The sequence below is a fragment of the Notolabrus celidotus genome, chromosome 14 (genome assembly GCF_009762535.1).
Source record: "Notolabrus celidotus isolate fNotCel1 chromosome 14, fNotCel1.pri, whole genome shotgun sequence".
NCBI lineage: Eukaryota > Metazoa > Chordata > Actinopteri > Labriformes > Labridae > Notolabrus > Notolabrus celidotus.
Window position 1 is genome coordinate 23948486 of NC_048285.1, and position 20625 is coordinate 23969110.

Consider the following 20625-nt stretch of genomic DNA (forward strand, 5'->3'; position numbering starts at 1 on the left):
GAAGTAAACTCCTAACCAGCAGGGGGAGAAAAGAAAATTCAAAAATGACATGCAGACCCCGGTGTGATATATTGCAGTTCAATAAATCATTGGAAAGCACTAAGGATATTAATGAATGTGTCAGAGGGAATCTGTAGATATTCCAGGCTATTATTATTATTATTAATGGGCCTTTAGAACATAAATTCCATTTCCTCCTCATTGAATTCCCCATCCTCGATAGAAATTGATCCAAAAAGTAAGTGTTCCATTTAACTTTTTTTTTCCAAATTCTGTTCAATGATAAATGAGCAGAGAGGGAACGCTTATATGCATGGATGGGAGTGCTGTGTAATTATGTTTAAACTGATAGCAGGTCTGGCATCTGGTGTTTGATGCTCATCCACTCACCACCAGCAGATTCTCCTTGTGGCTCATTCTCACACCCACCTCATAAGTACTCTCACACCTTTCTTTACATAACCCTCTAAAAGCAGTCTTTTTGTTTGCCGGGTTCAGCATTTTATTGCTGGAATGGCCTCAAAACTGTGAACATTAAAGAATTAAATTAACAAAGCTTCATTTAATTTAATTGCTTCTGATTTTAACACCGTTTGCTTTGGTTGGAACCCAAAGTCAAATTTTGCACATTTTCTGGCCTATGATGAACAAAGTCAAGGCACCTTTTAATCTTTACTTTTATAGGCACCAAAGGCCTCGTGTACGGTTTGTATGCAGTTTTCAGATTACATGTCAATCCAATGATGAAGCCTAAAGTCAGCTGTGTATAGTTTATTTCCCATGTTCATGTTTGAATGAGCTGAATGGGAATGTTTAATGATACATAGAAACCACATGAGGCATCCCTGCATCCATTTGTTACTATTTGCAGGAGCTGATGGGGTGTGGACTCTCTCTGATACAGTTGTTCACATGCACACGAATATCCATCACTGTAATAGGAAAACAGGACACATGCAGCTAACTTCATCAATCTGAGGGCAAACATGGTTTAAGTGCTTGATATTTTGTTGATACACTTTATATCTTCACTAACTGAAGGTAAAATTGAAGACGGGAGTAAATTTAAATTATTTTGGGGAGCTGAAAATAGTTCAATTATTTCAAACAAGCTTTCTTTGATTAAATTATATCGCTACTTTTTCAAAAACAAGCTTGTTTATCCGGTAATGTTGTGGTTTGACTGCTCTGATTGTACATGTGTTGATTTATTGTCAACTCAAGGTCAGTTTACAAGCTTTTCTTGAGTTATCAGCTAATAAAGTTATTACTCACAAACAGGAGGAGACAGTAGCCATGGCTCTATACACAGCACCAAGAGCAGATCTAAAGGAAGGATGTCATCAGCAAAGTCCTGAACCCTTCTCTGCTCATCACACAGCATATTGAGTACTTAACCTAGGCCCTGGCTTCTGGTAGAAAGGGAATTTCTTTCTTCATTCCTCCACATTGCTGTTTTGTTCAACAGGTTTAAAGAGAATATTTTCTTGTGGGTGTTGACAGTGTGGTCAGCAAAATAAAGCAACTCCAGTCAACACGAATTTCCTCTGAATTAAGTTGTAAGAGCTTTTAAAACTATTCACTCAAACCGATATCTTCACCATGGGATTAGAGTTGGCAGCGCTCACACCCACTGTGTGTCTACATGCATCAGAAGACTGATTATAAAACATAAATACAGTTCTAGAAAGCAAGTACTGGAAATTAAAATGTCTCAGGATGCCAGACTACAACACCTGCTTCCTGGTTTTAATGAACTGAAGCCCCTCAGGATTTCAAGTTTTCACCTTGATTGATAGACTTGACTCTTCTTCCAGATGTCAAACAACCAGGGTCGCAGATGACAGACTGATCCATGCAGGTGGGTCCTCTCTTCCCAGTTTACTCATTCAGAGCTGTGTATTAAACATTTAAGCCAGCATTTGTATGTTCAAGTATTTCTCATTCGCCCACTGTTTGTTTTTTAACCATGCTGTTTTTTTTTATAGAATTTAAAGTCCCAAAAAGTAAGCAAACTTAAATTCAATACAAATAGCAATTTAGTCAAATTACATGGCTGGAATGAATTACTCACACATTGTTCAAAACTAGAGCTGTGCACTGGTGACGCTGTTCCATCACAGCAAAAAGGTTCCTGGTCCTGAATCTCTGACTTGGCTGGAGCCTTTCTATATGGAGTTAGGATGGTCCCTCCCTGATGCATGCATGGGTTCTCTTCAGTTTCCTCACACAGTCCAAAACATGCTTGTTGGGTTAAATGGTCAATCTAAATTGCCTGCTAGTTTGAGTGTGTGCATGAACGTATGGCGACATATACAAATCTGGTTCTTGCAGCGCTCTTTGCAGGATTGGCAGAGCAGAGGAGGGACTTTGAAACGTAATGAACAGTCACACAAGAGCCATTGAACTTTTCATAACAATGTCAGTGAGCTTCAAATCAACACTACCAGAGCAATATGTCAATGTTCATTGAGGCAGTATTTTGACTTGACATCTCACAATGCATGGAAAATGATGGCAGGGTGTCCTTTATATATACAGTAGCTTTTATATACATGCACAAAATATGAAAACTGTTCCTTTTTTTTCCTTTTTGATCTAGTAAATGTCTTTGAAGTATCAATACAAGTTCACCAACAGACTTTCACTCAACATCAGGACATCGTTTGTAGAAAAGTTACTGCTGACTTGCGCCTTCAGCTTATGATTGGACCTCATCATTAACTATTGACAGATTATTTAATTGGGTGACTGGTTAGTATATTTTCTGTCACTGCCTTTATATTGAGTTCCTTGTTGTAGCTTTACATTTAAGACATAAGAGTGGTCTCATTTTCTTAGCTAGAAATTGATCAATTGTATTAGCAAAAATATAAAATCCTTCCCTTCATGAGTTGAAAGGTTTGTGGGTTACATTGACTCTTTTAAATATGAAGTCGTCTGCCAGAATTCCAAAGCATCAGCTGTCTGTTGACATCAGACTAAAGTCACAGTGTTATGTGGTGAGAAGACAGAGTTTCTTTGGCCAGGAGGCTACTCACACGTATAGCCAGTAACTGCTCCTGAAAAGGATCAGAGGTTAGGATTCGACTCCAGAAACTGACATGTATTTATTATCTGTTTTCAGATGATAGATGCTTAACACTTAGGCTAACAACCCTGTCAGCTCCATTCAGTGATGAAGACCATGGGGTGTGGCTGAATGCACAAAAATGACATGGTGGACCTTAGGTTTGTAATACGTTTTGGGCACACTGATAAAACAAATGTGTTTTTATTTCAAAACAAACAAACAGAAACCTAATGATTATTTAAGGTGACTTTTTAACCAAATTTAGTCTGCACATTAATACATTACTAGGAATAAATTATAGGTATTTCAGCTTGATATCGATTGATAGTGACTTATGCAAATAACATAAATGAATGGCACTTTGAAAAGTATCCCTACATTAGTGTAGCGCCCAAATTCAGAGTTAGCTTGTCAGTGGAGTTTTACACAATAGCTTGATTTTACCCAACTTTGAGGTAAATTAGGATCTGACTCATAGTCTCTCATCTGACTCGACCTAGTTATTTGCAAAGCACATCAAAGGCAGGGACGTAATAGTAATTGTCTCATTGCAGAGGAAATCTAGGATAAAATCTGCACACAGTCAGAACCCAGTTCAGCTGGTAGAAGATCCTCTGTGTTAAAACAGTTAGGACTACTGCTGTTAGAGTAGAAGCCAGTGCCTAAGAACACGCTGCTGCATAATTAAAAGATGGAATGAGTAGAAATAGGTCCTAAAACGTGGAATGTGGTATCATTAAGAAAATGAGAGAGGCGGAGGGAGGGAGAGAGAGAGCGGAAGGCTACAGCACATCAGTAATTGAGCAGTTAGAGGGAGGGGAATTAGCTGGGATTCACGGGGGAGGAAATGACACAAGAGAACACAACCACGTAGGTAATATCAAAGTAAAAAGAAAAGAGAAAAAAGCTGCAAACAGTGAAAAAATAGATTCAAAGAGGTGTCTGCTACTTCACAGCACTCCAGAGCTGATTCTATAAATATAACATGTATGTAGATAGAAGTAGCAGAAAGCTAGTATCATACACCACCGCAACATGGGCCTCCAAATATAGAAGCCCCATGTTGGATTTCACATCACTTATTCATGCATGGGAAGAGGCAGCAGTTTGACTCATCCCAAGGTGTGACAGTATTGAGGAAACATTGCTCTTTGACAGGAATCCCTCCCAAAACATGCAGTCTTTGACTATCTGAGCCTACTTCTTGGCTTTTTAATTGACTCGCTGTCACTTCTGTGTGGCTTTAATTAAAACCAAGCAATTAGAAAATTGAAAAGGAGATGAAGAAAGTGGGTGAGCTGGGAAGGGAGACGGCACACGCAGGGACATGATAATTAAGAGCAGCAGACACACCACAGAATGCCACAACACTTGCGCCTATTCCCTCTCCTACCCCGAGTCCCACTCTCCCCACTCAATCACAAAGCTAATATCACCTCTTTCTCCATAAAAACCCTTTTCTTATTCCAGCTCTTTTATTTTGTCTATTTATTTAGCTTAAAATCCCCCTTGAGCGCTGGTGTGCTCCAGTTCTTCAAACCAGGCAGCCTGCATACTAAACTGAGAGGACTTGAGCTGCCCAAGGCCACAGCACCACCTGCATGGATTAAAGGCTCACTAATCTTCTCATGTTTGACCTCAAGACAAACAGAATATGCAGAAAAAATACTGAAAGTCAGCATGGCATGTTTCTCCATAACAATACATCTAGGTTAAATGCTTTATTTATTTGGTATAGGTGCAGTAAAAAGGGGTTGGTTAGCGCAGTTCTAGCTTTTATGAATCACCCTTGCCTGCTGGTGATTTTTACAGAAAGCTGACTGTAATGTTCTCCAAAGTGCCTGTGGCTTGAGCTGATTTACTAGGAAACTTCAGCTTTTATTTCGGAAAAATATACTTCATCAAAAGGTTGGGAATTTTTCACCATGTCTCACTATTTATGATAGCAATGTAGTCTCTGAAGTAACTGTTTAGATGTAGAAACATAAGGAAACAGCTAAATAAAGATTACCACAGGGCAGAAGAGAATACATGTACATGGCTAATATCAACTCTTTCTCCATAAAGAGAATACATGTACATGGGAACATACATACATACTTTGAACACGTTCCCACAACATCATTAAATTTGTTCCATCATTGTACCACGCTAACCAGATTTTGCAATTATAGAAAAGACCTGACATACTTCTGAATAGTTAACCACAGCTCCTTGCTAACAATCAGTCTAGCTTGCTCACACTCTGTATTAATGGGAAACATAAGGTTAGCATTAAAAATTCTATCAATTATTTCATTCTACATTGAAATTAGAGTACTTTTACGTCATATTAAGAGCCACTAAACTCTCTCTTAGCTAGCTATTAGCCTATTAGCCAAACTAACCAAACCTATATCAGCTGGCTTGCATTTCAAAGAAAAACATGACATGTGACTGAATATTTTAATTTCCGTACTTCTACTTTATATAAAAAAACAACAACCAAACCCTAGTTTAGCTAGCTTTGAGCCTGCTAATTTAGACTTTCTTTAGCCTTTGCTAGCAACAAGATTGCAGCACTCCAAACACCAGAAAGAAAACTGGTCAGCCTAACTGAAAGCTAAGATAAGATATGTAAAGCTTTTTCCCCTAACCAGATGTAGCCACAATAGCTGAAAATGCTTCCTGAACAAATCAAATGTTGAGTGGTATAACTGGTTAGTGAATTTGGCATGTCATATGAATCAGATCTTGCTGAATCTGTCTGAAAAGCCTAGCTATATAACTACATAGCTAGTTTCATGAGCTAAGTCACATGTATTGTCGCTCTTATTTTATGTAGCTTCACCTAGGCTTCTGATTTTGTGCCTTCTGTTAAGATCCCTGGGAGTTGAAAATTAGCTGAGAGGTTACAGGCTCCTTCACAAATGTGTGCTGCTATGCCAGACATGTTCTGTAACCTGTGATGCACTTACAACAGAGGAGCTGGGTTAAAAATGTTTCCATTAACAAGTCTTTTATCTTCTAGAAAGAAAAAAACCCAACAGCATAAGGGAGTATTTAGCCATTGAACTTGCTTTGAACAAAGTGATAAATAATGGCCCCAACTGAGAAAATCAGACCGAGGCTGGATGAAATCTAAATTCCCCTCTAAGACAGCAGCACTTCTCTTGGTTTTTCACATTTCTGTTCCTTGGTCTGCTTTGGCTCTGATCAATGCGTACAATTAACACCCACAATCAATTGAAAGAGCCTAAGGAACAGAGACATCGTTCTTTTGACTGTGAAGCAGCTGTGGAGCCCATCACTCCTGGAGGGGTCCACGCTCCAGTCAAGAGGCTAATGACACAAAAGCACCAACCCCCTAACCCCTCCACACACACACATCTCACACAACCACTCAATTAATCACTCTTCTAGTGGATCTAAAAAAAGAAAAACTCTTCCTCACAGCAACATTTTTCCTTTCTCTTCATGGCTGCTGGTGAGATGTGCCTTTGTGTTCAATACTAACTTTATGCAAGCATTCAATAAATCATATCAAGTTGATGTAATCCAGTTTGAATTTGCAATGATTCCTGGGATAGGTTTGGTAAAGAAGGATGTACCTGATGGATTCTCTGTGGTCCATGAAAAGTAGGACGCAATTGTCCTCAGCATTTAAGAGTCATTTCGAAATGTAACAGTCTTTGCACGCCACTGTGATGTATTTGCCTTAAAATGTGTCTTTCAATGGATGCAGACCATGAATTGGGAAGCTCTTTAAAGGAAATTCCTCAGTAAATCACCAACTACTGACAAATCAATACAGCTTTGTGAAATAATAAACAGTCTCTGAACTTAAGCATTTGATGAGCACGAACCTACTATATGGAGACCCTAGTTCTTTAAAAATGTAGGATTTCCCATTATCCCCCTAAATAAGTATAATAAACCAATACCACCATTCCATAACCATGGAAAAGCTTGCATCTTGACGGCAGTATCCTCACTCTGACATCTCTCCCTAAGCATGTTCACTGCATGTGAGTGCAAAATAGCATGAGTGAAAAAATGTAATTTCCCCCCTGGTGATTAATAAAGTACCTTTCTTACCTTTCTTTCTTTCTAATCAATTAATCATTATTTTTAATATTACTTGAAGTTTACATAATCTGAGTGATGATTGAAATAAAAATCCTGACACCCAGTTAATTTAATATCTTCTCTGGACCACATTGTTTCTGGAAGAAAACAGCTTTCATGGCAAGCCATGATCATTTAATGACCCCCTGAGAATTTCTAAGGAAGACACACAGCTACCCTTCTTGAGCACCAAGCTTTTTTTTTAACCACAGCACAATTTGGGAGTCCATGTCTGCATATCTCCCAGTTTTTAATTTGAATAAAACTCTGTTCTGATCCCCTGACAAAGTGGCTCTCTGGCTCTCTTACCGCTGGGTACAAAGAGAATGAAATATGCTGATGTTGTAGTGATTTTGTCACTCACCTTGAGGCTAGCCAGTGACAGACCCTCCCAAACCTTTCCTAATCCTCTCTGCCTCTCTAAGTACTCAGAAATAAAGTAGACTTTCCAGCGCAGGCAGAACACACCCCCTGTGCCGTTTCAAATGCAATGAAGGGTGTCAGTTGCAGCCGATGGGTCGGCAGTGTGTAATTATCATGTCATATTTTGTACATATTTCAATAGCACACTGACATCACTCAAGCTTTGAAGCTGTGTGCTGATTATACACAACAAAGAATCAAAAGGGCTCTGTTTCATTATCTCATTACTTTCAAAGACAATACTGCAATTACTTCGAGGATGACAGCATCAGCATAAACAAAGACAATAGAGATAACAAATCAGACCACCTCCTGCGTGTCACCAAATTTCCAAATGTAAGAGATGGAGCATGTTCAGGGGGTTTCCTCAGTTGTAAGTTAATCTAATGGAAAGCCTTTGTTGTCATTGGACTACAATTATTTTACAATATTTATTCTCCATACAGTGGGTAATACATATTGTAAAATAAGTAAATAAATTAAATGTTGCATTTTATGAAACTATATTGCACTTTGTTGTGCTTAACAAGACTGGAGAGCAAGGTTGTTTTATCTAAGAGAGCCAGGAGACGCTGCGTCCATGCACACTGCCATGATGCCGAATCAAGGTTAAAACAGAAATGAAGAATTTAAGGATTATTGGACTGCTCAATTACAAGATATTCTAACATGTGTGTGCAAACCTATACTTACACCCACTGTAAAAAGTTGTTAACTTACACATGTAATACTGATGACTCTACCTATCCACATCCTGGACAAGATCAACAAAAAGGTCATACTACTTTTCAACAGGGGTTGCCAAAATCAAATCAATTAAGGTTGTTGGTCACTAACAGCTCATCAGGGAAAGTTTACATCAAAGAAGCACCTTACCTTATTTCAGATGGTTGTCACAGTCAGCAAGCTAATTGGCAGTAATACCCTCTTCGTCCTCCTTCACGTCGTTCTTGTCTTCTTGCAACATCTAACTGGGCAAAGAAAATATAAAGAATAACTTTTGTGGCCAGAAATAATAGAGTAATCGCAATGAACATCTCCCTTGTTCATATAAACAACACTATTCGGAAGGGAAAAACAAAACAGGCTTCCATTTACATTTACTGCCCTGTATACCTACCCAAAAAGCATTTCAGCAGCATAATAACTCAGTATTATGATTTTAGTTTTATCATTTACTTTCTACTTGCATAACACCAAATGTCTGAGCCAATAAGTCTGGAGTAAAGTGATACACAGAATCTAGCTGCAAGGTGCACAGCTGTGCAGTAAAGTCTCTGTGCACATTACACATGCTCCCCTGCATGCTGCAGCTAATGCAAAATTACCTGAGCTGAAACTTAAATCACAAGTTTAAGATTGAATGTACATGTTACTCACTACTTGCTGTTCTGACTCATTAACATGGTCCATAATAGATGGAAAAGCTACAGTCTGTTAGCACTACCACCCCCTGCAAATGAAGCGTCATGCTGGGCTCTGCTGAGCGAGAGTCCTCTGTGAAGTGGTGTGAACTAATAAACAACTGGGTTAAATGTTGTCAAGTGCTTTCCTCTTTATGAAACACAGAAAAATCTGACTTTCTCTCACAACAAAAAGCACATTTTACTTAGCTAACCAGTGGAGCAGAGAGTTACCAAGAGACTAAGCTGTGGTGTGGGTGTGTTAAATCACAAGTCTCCACTCTACCTGACTGTTAATTCACCAGGCCACACCTGATTGCCTAAGCCACGCCCCCTACACTATAAAAGCCTGCACCCAAGCCTTTGTTCCTCCTTTTCCCTCCAAACCTGCCATGTGCCAGTGACTCCCTTTGTTGAAATGTTTGTATAATGTTGTTTTGAACTATTACCTGGAGTGGATGCATTATTGATGTAAGTAACGCCTTATTTCTATATTATCTTTATCAGTGTTATGCTACATTGTTTATTTAGATATTTAATATCTCCCTTTTTGTCCCTTTTTGTTTGATAGTACAAATCATCCACATCCGAACTCAGTCCTTTGTCTGCACTGAGCTGATCCTTTCTGTTGATAATAAACCTTCGAAACCTGCCCTGGACCCGGCGTGTTTGACTTCACACCACACATTGTTCAGTGAACTAGCATCAGGAGAAAACAGACTTTTTACAGGGTGTGTCCTTGAGATTACTTCAACATTTCTTTACCCATGAATTCAATACTCTTCTAACATTTTGAATGAACATACAGCATTGTAACATTATGAGTATGTGAAAATATGAAAGTATGAGACAGCATAATACCCCACTTTTAATGCCAGCCCTGCATAAGTCAGTGCTCCAGGCGGGCCACCTGCTTCAATAGAGCCTGGACACGCTTCAGTGTAAGTGAGGAAGTGCAGGAATTGTGAACCTCTCGGTCTGAAGAGGCTTTTCTGATGCTGTTTACACTGTCACTGGAAAAAAAAAATTCCACTCAAATAAAAGAAGCCCTCACAAGTGTGTCCCCTCACATCCACATGCTCCCACTCAGTGTGAAGCTGCAGGGCGTCTGAGGTTGAGTTCAAGCTCGTCTCACTCCCTCACTCCGTGCTCTCATCCCGCGGTGCAGGCATCACTCAGATAAACACACACGCCCACACTGACGCTGCACGGAACATTACAATAATACACAAACATACACATAAAAGCACATTTTTTTTTACATGTGATGCTTATCGCCCTCTTCTCTGAGACATGTATACTCCAGCGTACATGGGTGTATCAAAGCGCCAGTGTGGCTTCCAAGTAGGTTGGTACCACCCACACGAGCAGCAGACCCAGCTGTATTTACACCAAACAAACCCCACAGATGAACTCAGAGACTGTGGCCTCATGCCAGACTTCTGTGTATACCAGTGTTAAATACATATTGTGTACATTCCTTATATCATACGTGTGTGCAAAAAAACAAGATTCAAGCTGCCTTCCAGCGTAAATATTGCCATTGTGTTCAGAAATCATGTTGGTAAAATATATTTTTATTTAAACTGAAAGTGAAAGCTAGAAAATTTCTCTTTAAGTTCTGCATGTCACTGTTTTTCAGCATCTCTGTTCTTGATATTTAATGAAGCAACTCCAGTTTGCTCAAGGACAAAAGCCATATTCAGTTTCATATCAATAGAGAAAACCAAGTAAGCTGAATTAGTTCACAGGGCAGCTAGTGTCACAAGTTGAGCAAGGATGCAGTTAAAACAAAATGTTATATCAAAGTGAAATATTCCTTTGAGATGTTTGTCAGTTTCCTTTCATTAGCCTTGAAATGTGCCAGACTGGTGCAGGAAGGGAGATGCCAAATATCCAAAGGATTTTTTTGTTTTTAGAAAATACACATATTTTGACAAAAACAAATAAAAGAGTAAAATACTTGTCTGTGAACCACTGCTGCTTTTATTTGCGGCTCCCTGACGGTACATAAACTCTGCAAGGCCTTTGAATCAGATTCAGAGAGCAGAGGGAGGGAGAACGATGGTAAAGGCAGAAAAAAACATCACTATGTTCACACTTTCTCCGGCACTGCGCCCTCTAACACGAGGTGACGGATCTGCATTGATTTTGTGACAAGTGAATCAGGCTCTGCTTTAATTTGAAGTGTGCATTTGGAGTCCTCCAAGCTAATTGCATAAAGCCATGGCAGCTCAAGACGTGTAGCTGGAACCCGACCAGCACGACACTCGACAGTCTGAACCTGGTCTGCAGCTCTTCTGAGAGTAATCACTCCAGGTTGCTGGCAGAGGATCAGCCTGGTTTTATCACTGATGTCTGAGGTGTGACAACATTGTAATGCCAATATCAAACCGTGAGGTAGGTGTTTTGGTCAATGGCTGACGAGCAAAGTCAGAAAAACATCCTTGTTAACCCTCCTGTTATGTTTGTTTTCTCAGGGACAGCAATAATGTTCGTGGGTCAACTTGACCCGGGGCATGTTTAATTATCCAGAAGTGTCAGAACAAAAAAAAAAAAACATTAAACATTTTTTAATCTCATTATTAACTCCATTACTAACCATTTAAATAAATATGTAGTGCAATGGTGTTCTTTAATCCTCACAGATCATGGTTCAATGAGGATAACTTATGAAGTGATTTTGATAAATTAACAGGAGACACCTCTTCTGTCACATGCTGCCCAGATTTTGATGCTGTATTTAGCTGGTTTGGAAGGTATATATTGCATAAAATGGAAGGAACCTCTGAATGCCTCTAGCCTTTCATCCACTGTGACATTAGGGCCTGGGTTATAGAGTAGTGGAAGTTGCTCTACCCACTTGTCCCTCACTGTTCTAATGGCTGACAGCTTGTCTCTATTTGATCTCAGCTCCTGCAGTCAAATGCTGAAGTGTCTCTGGGCAAGACACTGAACCCCAAACTGCTCCCTCAGTTGTTCAGCGGTGTATGAATGTCTAGAATAAGATTAGCTAATACTGATGGTCCCTTACTATAGCAGCCTCTACCATCATTGGGTGAGCAAGTAATGTAAAAGAGCTTTGAGTGGTCAGAAAGGAACACTATTTATTTTTTTATTTTTTTATATGTTGTTTTATTTTTATTTTTGAACTTTGAAAAGGCTCAATCTGACCCTGAGCATAACAGGAGGGTTAAAGAAAGTAGTGGCCTGCTGCAGGTGAAAGTGTGTCAGCAAGATTGATCTTAAGCTGAAGTCATGATGGTATTTGACTAAAAATGATTTTTATTTTTAAAAGGCTCTTATGTACAGTGATTTTCCCCCTCCAATGGCTAGAACTATTAATCTGGTCAATCAAAATAGCCAATTTAAATAGTGTTTGGGGTTGAAATAACTGTTTTATTGGGATTATTGTCAAGTGACAATAAAACAAAGGAGGAGTAACAACATGCTGACAACTGAGGATGTGTTGAGCAAAGGCCAAAAGGCAAAATAAAGAAAACTTACTTCTTAACCGTCCACACAAGAGTCACTAGGTAAACCACAAGAACAAGAACACAATGAAGGGAAGGCACACAGACACTCAATACACTGAACCTAATCAAGACACAGGTGAAACTAATTAAGGCCGGACTCACACAAAAAAGGCGGGAAAACAAAGAAAGAAAGGAAGTCAAACTAAAGCTGACACACAGAGGCAAGAATTACAAAATAAAACAGGAAACACTAAGCACACTAGGACCACAAGGACACAATGGTTTATGAATGACAATATATTACAGGATCACTGATAAACAACACAAGAAGACAAAATGATAACTCATAACTAAAACAGAAGGGAAATAAACAAGACATTGACACAAGGGGCTAGAACATCCAGAATCAAACAGGAAACAACAAATACTAAAACAAATAAAAAAATGAAAATAGATAAAACAAGAAATGGACTTGAAAAACACATGGAAAACCAAGAGTAACTCATGACTAGGGAAGTTAGGGAGCAAAGTAAGGCATGAAAAACAAGGAAATATCTACAAATTAAAACAGGAAACCAAAGCCAGATTACAGCACTACCAAAATACAATGACAAGTATGGCAGTGGGGCATTAAGTGGGGTCATATCACATGACAATAGGTGTGGCTACAGGTGCAAAAGCATAATTAACAAGTAGATTCTTTAATAATAAACAAGCCTGTGTCCACTGAAAACATTTCCTTGAAAATGTACCCTTAAAAATAAGAATCTGGTTACTTATTCCTCCGCTATTGCTGTTTTTGACAAAGTTGATATCAGAAGTCCTGCCCCTCCTTGATTGTGATTGGTTGTTGAGAGAGACATTGCACTGAAGAGCGCAGCAGAGTCCCAAAAGTTGATCTGTTTATTTGTTTTTAGCTAAGAGTGCACCAACAAAAACAGCTGATGCTGAGGGTATTTTTGACACTGAGCATGTTGAACTGAACTGGTGTTGCATTAAAAAAAATTGCCTGCTAGAGCAAAAAAAAAAAAAAAAAAGCCATCAGTGGAACCTAAAAGTATGTAAAGGAATAAAAGGAAATAGCCAATGAAAACCAAGCACAGAGCTGAGCAGCATATAAAGAATCCTACACACACACAACAAAGCAACTTTAATCAGGAAAACAGCATCAACACCTAAATAGAAACTGAAAACTGTACTACATTAAGAAACTATTACTCTCTGCTTATGTTTATCTGTGTTGCTTCATATGTATACTTTTGCAGAAGCTAGGAGAGTATGGGAAATATTTGAGTCACAGGACCACTCATTAAAACAAATCTCCATAGCTTTACTTGCGGTTAAACTCTCCACAGGGCACCTTTTAAGTCTTCTCCGTCAGGTGTGTTTTTGGAGCACAGCCTCTGCTTTCACAGTCCAACCCCTGCTGACCTTCCCCATCAGGTTTTCTCTTGGCTATGAGAGGGAACAGCTGGTCTGCACAGATGTGCTCCAACATGTGAGGAGTTCTCTGAGCTTCTGATGTCCATTATCTAATGCAGGGGGTGATATTAGTGCAGGAGAGGAATATCAATACCCCTCTGGCCTTCCTCCATCTTTTTTTTTTACTTAAATAGATGGTTATGAGGAATACATATCACTGTGGAAGAGCACATTTGTGCTGTCTGTACTTGATCATATTAGTTATGAAGTATTAGTGCTGTTTTATCTGCTCTTCTTATATTAATATAAAAGGATGCTTCATTTTTCTCAAACTAGAGTCTCTGCTTGAACGTTTTACAATAATGAAAGGTTGTTTCAGTCAAAATTTGTGAAACTGTTGGAAATATGACTTTGACTACGAACTGTTAAGCAGGGACAGGAAAAGTGATCTAGCATGTCAATTTCTAGTGGAGGAGGGTGATTAACTGGCAAGAAAAACACAGCCAAAAATGAAGGGATGTCGTTTTGGCAAGTGTGACAAATGGGCAGATAGATGAGTGGATAAACCAGTGCACAAAGAAAATGAAAAATGGTAAGGATTTTCTTTTCATTTGAATTTTAAAGCAGGGAGAGGCTTGACTTCCTTCGTAATAAGATTTTGGGAGCTTGCTTTAAAATGTAAAAATGTACCCAACGGTGTCCTCTGCCGTCTCCCTGGGGTTCGAGCTGGAGAATCGAGCTCCCACGTCACATCCCCGCAGCACTGACAGCACACGGTAAGGCAGCGTTGTGAGTGCTGCGCCGTCACAGGGGATGAGTGCTACCGCTACACATGTCAGCATGCCGCTCTCTCCTCACTGCTATAAATAAGATGTTAAAACCTGGCTCCCCATCCTACTTGGTTCACTAAGTCGTCTCAACAGGGACACTCTAAGAGATTCCATCTATCCCATCAGCTTTGGTGCAACTCTCCCTCCATCCCACGAGCACCGGGGAGGCAACTGTCAGAATCCAAAATAGCCGAGCGTAACATCATTGAAATTATTACCTCTATGGAGCCTCACATCAGTCAGCGTGGAAGGTGCAGCGCTGGAGATACATCATTTCAGGGTCTTTTTCATGAAAGTGGGTTTCTGATCAAAGCATTCAAAATATTTTAGGATGTCTGTGCTGCCTTGAATTTGTAAACCTGAACCAAGAAGAATGCAAAGATTCTTTTGAATACTTGGGCTCTCTCTGGTCGGCAACAGAGCACGTTGAGACCCACCAAGCAGCTCTGTAGTGGCAGATAAACTCGATCTCAATTTTTTTATAAGCAACACTTTGACTATGTGATTCCTACATGGACTGTTGCTGCGTTTCATAGTGACAAGTGGCAACTCGGTCTGTCAACACCGTGGAAGAAGTGGGCGAAAATGAAAACCACCTCTGCTTCATGTGTGTCCTTCTTCTCCTGTCCTCTGCAGCCCCATCAAAGTCAATTAAATTCAAGCCTGTCAGATCAAACAGGCCTCCTCTGCTTTCCTTCTCTCTCATATGCACATAATAGCCCCCCACAAGGACACAAGGAAGTGAGGCGATGCCTTTAATTCCCGGTGAGGTGAAGGAAAGCTAACATTTGCAGACAAGCGTCAGTTCAGTCCAGAGATGCTATGACACACATGTACACTGTCCACTGCTCTTAATTAACAACATGTTCCATGGACAGCACGGTGTCTGCAGACATGGCAACGTATTTATTGTGCAACACCCACAAAGGCACGTACAAACACTCTTTATAATACACCCACCATGAAGTCCAAGAACACAATGCTCACACACTTCAGGCACATCAAGTCCTGATAAAGATGGAATGTGATGCTCTCAGCCTCCAATGCCAAACGTCTATTTCCTTCGAACATACTTCACCTCTGATTCACTTCTGCTGTTTCTGGTGTAACGCCTTGAGGGTTCAACATCACAAAACTACTGTGAGGAACTTTTGTGTGGTGCCGATCTTGGTGACCCATGGCAAAGCAGCACATCTTATCTCTGCTGCGCTGGTCTTGTCTTCTACATGTGTAAGTTGTGTTTTCTAATGATGGTCTCACCCTGCAGTCTTCTAGCAGTTTAAATATAACTCACTGTGAATCTTTTCCACAGAGAAAATATATAAAATAAAAAGGCTGTCCAGGCAGTGTGCTGTTCATCTCCTTGTTTCACACTGACCTGGTGGCAGCAGCAATAGGATTAAAAATCCAACTACCTGTATACAGAAAAAGTCAATCCTATCACTGAGGGTAATTTGCTTTTTGTAACCCGTATAGAGGCATCAACATTAATTTCAGGCTGTAACACAACCAGCTTAAAACTCTTCAGAGGAGATTTTAACTTATTCATATTTCACCCAAACATTTTAAAATGTGTGATGCTTCAAATTCTCAAAGTTTGGATTTTTAAATCGTCATTTCACAGGAGATAGCATGAATTTTACAATTACTGCACAGTTGGTGGTTTAATTCCATGTTCTCCTGTCCATATGTCATGTGTCTCCGAGCAAGACACTGAACACCAAATTGTTCCCAATGGCGAGGCAAGAGCCCTGCATGGACGCTCTTCCGCTAACAGTGTGAGAACGTGTGTGTGTGAGTGTATGTGTGTGAATGTGAGGCAAACTGCTGTCCATTAACTCTTCTGGTCACTGCTATTCTACTAGTGCTATTTCTGTCCAATCCGCATTCACATAATTTACTAAATGTCAGCCTGAGCTGGAACTGGAAAAGCTTCACTTTTGTATCACTCATCTTTTAACATTTTTCCTAGAACCTATTAGGGGGTCCAGGGGTTATTGTATGTTGTACAAATTGGGAACCCATCAAGATTTTTGGGGGGATTGGGAGGGCTTGACTGTTCAAAACTTTACCTAAAAATCAGGTTTGAGAACTTAATGACCAACTCAGGATATTCCTTTAGGAAGCATTTAACAAATTCCCCAGCAATACTATTAATCAGTTGGTTTTATTATTGTATCCTTATGGTTAAAGTTTTAACCCCAAGTCATTTCAGTTTTGTAAATGTCTGATATTTTTCTGTCTTGTATAATTTGTTTTTTAAAAATTACTGGTTAAGCTCAAGGAGCTAAGCAGTGGGTTACGTTGCGTTGAATACTTTAAATTCATGAATGACACACAGAAATAGCTATAGGTTGAGCCAAAAAGAAGTCAAATTAATTTACTTATCCTCAGCTGAGGGTCTATAATGTCAACAGAGGACATTGGCAGCGGTTTCCTAATGAAAGGTCGGAACTACACAGCCGATTGGAAGCTGAAAAAGTCTGAACATACCCCGGTCCCAGTTATCATGATTACCTTACCAGGTTTAGAGAGAGCCAGATTTGTGACAGAGAAAAACTCTGACTTTAAACTGAACAGACCCGGCTTACCCTATCATCTCACTTCCTGGTTTACCTTCCAGAATTTAACTAGGAGTTTCTACTGGGGTATAAGGAGCAAAAAATGTTGAAATTCATATCTAATGTGACCATATTTACAGTATTTAATGTGATGATTACACATCTGAAGTACCAGAAAAGCTGTGGTCCTTGTGCTCAACAAAGCACATTGAGGGTAAGTTTGTAGGAAATCCATCCATCCATCCATCCATCCATCCATGCATCTATTATCTATACTGTTTATCCAATTCAGGGATGAATCTGATCCCAGCTGTCACAGGGAGAGAGGCGGGGTGCTCCCTGTACAGGCCGCCAGTCAATTGTACGACTCTGCTTGTTTGAAATGTGCTATACAAATAAAACTGGATTGCATTGGGCTGAAGGAGCTGTCTCAGAAGAGAGAAAGTTTTCTGAGTCAGAACTTCAATCCTCAAGTCAGTGGAAAGAACACTAGAAACTTACTGTCCCCATACTATATAAAATATAATAAGTCATATTTGTATGTAAATTATAACCTTGAAAAAAACACATATGGAACAAATTCTTACAATCTTTTTTTAAAAGAACACCAATGTGGAGATTTACAAATTAGTTTTTCATGAAAAGTTACTGTTTATCATCACGTTTGTTATCATCAAGGTTGTCTATGGAATACATTTGCAGGCAAGTCTTTAAAAATGCAGAATAAATCGCTGGTAAAGATTTGTATGTGTGAACTCAGGATATTGTAAGACCTTGTTAATTCCCGCAGAGGAACAGAGCAGACACAGAGGAGCCTCCTGTGGGAAGGTCAGGGAAAGGTTGTGCAAAGAAACACCACACACTCCTTCTTTATTCGCCTCTCTGTTTTTTTATTACTTAATCTCTTCACGGAGAGTTCAACAGAGGCACACAGACACACAAATGGAACATGTCAACACTCAACAACATTACTTTTGTTTTCTGTTAGTACTCGCGGTTCTTTGTAGTCAAACAATGACTTTGTTTTGTTTGATGCCCTGCAGCGTGAAAATGACTCTGATCCTGAGCACAGATCAGCCTGTTCTTCTGAGCATCTAAAAACATGTCAATACTGAACCAGAAACACTCAAGTTCAATCCACCGGGAAGGAGTTTCTTTACCCAGAGGAATATAAACAGAGATAAAATGAAAATCCTATCAATTTTTTAATTGCTCTCCTTAATCATTCATGTGTTTTCTTGACAGGAAAGGTTTTCATTCTTCACTGATTTCATCCTCTGATGAAACCAGTCAAAAAAACAAAACTTTATTGAATCTATGTTTTGTTTGTCGAGGTCGGGGATGAGATGAGACATGTACTATATGTAAGATAAAATTATCATATGAAATAAAAGCAATACATTTATATGTGTCCCATGTCAGTTTCACATGGTACACTATCTCTCACCTAAAGGTTAAAGAGATAGTGTGGATGTTTTTTTGAGGTGGAGTTGTGTGAGGTATTTATACGGTATTTCTCTTTTTTTTTTTTTTTTTTTTTCCTCTTGTCTGCATATATATTTCTGGTTTGTGTCATGTTTGTCACAAACTGTCAAATATTAATGCAATTTATTCTTGCAGCAAAAGAAAAGAAAGAAAACCTTTTTCTTCTGTGCTTGTGACTGTGTGCATGCAACCATCACCATCCCTCTTAGAACTCTGGCCTATCTTTTATTGGCAGCTAATATCATGTTCTGTAAAAGAGGGCGTGCACACCTAGGTGGGCCAAAAAATAAAAAAATAAATAAAAAAATAAGAGAAAGTGAAAGAAAGATTACATAAGGATATACAAAGGGACAGGGAGAGAGAAGGAGAGAGAGACCTAACACACTTAGATGGAGAGGGACCATCTCACCATGATGCCAAAAAAAAAATCCGTGGGGTGATACTAATGATTAAGCAACCCTTAGTGTCCACAATCATTACTGAAGCTTGGGTCGCAGAGGGTTGCCGCCGTGATGTGTTCTATTTGTGCAACGAGACCACCACTGGTGCAGATGAAACCACTTGGGTCAGACCAGCCCGGCACCCGGTATTATACGGTATTTCTCTATAGTTGGTGTGTCCTATAGGAGATGTCAACAGCATATTTCTAAGACATACTTCTATTCAGCTTTTCTGGTTTTCTGATTTAACTTCTGAAAATTGAAGAAAGAGGGTAAAACAGCAGTGTTGAAGTAAGGCAGGGAACTCTTTGTGAGCGGTTCAGACTGCAGCCGTTTGTGAGCTGCAGATATCCTCTGATTCAGAAAGGTCATGAAGTGTTGCATAGGAAATAGCTATCTTGTTTCGTGGGTTTGCACTCCTGCACCACCAGGTAATTTTGGATCTCTCCTGCTCTCATTCAGTCTCATTCTTTCTCAGTAAACTCTGGTTCATAAACGTTTCCTCTTGTGTCCAAAGTAATCACAAGAGAATCACTATTTTTTTCTGTTTGGTTGTTCCTGAAGCCTGCAGACCTAAACAGCTGATCAGTGCGCTGCAGGTGGAAGAACACGTCTCTTGCATACAAAAAATACTGCAAAAACAAACAGACTTTGTTTGGGCCAGAATTTCTTGAAATTAGCTAAATTAGGTGGTATCGTTGACCCCTTCTGTAGTGGTTATCCATAGCTTCTGTACCAGTTTGATTCCGTTTATCAGATTCTTCACATCACAGTCTCATACTGGAAACAAGACTCTTTAAACCTGGTATATACTTCTTTGTTGAAGCAACGCTGTAGCCTACATCGTAGGAGCCTTTGCATGTAGATTTACACCACCTCCAAAATGTAACTGCATGCCAAAACAATGTGGACTGCCAGCTCTGTGATTGGTCTACAGAGCAGAAGTGTATTTCCAGAATGCATAACATTTCTGGAATCGCCGTACATCGGTCGTACATTCCATCTCCTCCGAAATCTCCGCTCTTTTCTTCTTTGTAATATTTGCTGTACAATCAACCGCAGCATTTATAAGCTCCAATTGAAAGTAATAAATTCAAAGTCATAGTTCCCTGTGGACCAGCTAGCAGAAAACATAGTGGGACCGGAAACAGTCGATCTGACTAGCATTCAAGCGTTGTGCAGCAAAGAGTTGCAAACACAACAACACAGTATGCTCACGACCGCATTAGCCACCAGGGCGTAGAGTCAACATCAGAGGAAGAATAAACATGTTGTCCCAAGCTTTGATTAAATAAGTCAGTTAAATTTAAATGCTTGTTTTGGAGGTAAAGAAACAGCTGATAGATTTCCTGATTTAGCATGACAACTTTTGCTTCTTTTGTAAGAAACACAAATTTCAAGGCAC

The 20625-nt window shown here is 39.5% G+C and overlaps 1 long non-coding RNA gene across 1 annotated transcript; it reads left to right on the plus strand.

The window, feature by feature from the left end:
• The first annotated feature begins 9272 nt into the window (after positions 1 to 9272).
• On the plus strand, positions 9273 to 9658 carry LOC117825903. The gene is made up of 2 exons (XR_004633933.1): positions 9273 to 9477; positions 9578 to 9658. It is a non-coding gene; the product is annotated as an uncharacterized LOC117825903 (long non-coding RNA).
• Positions 9659 to 20625: the final 10967 nt, after the last annotated feature.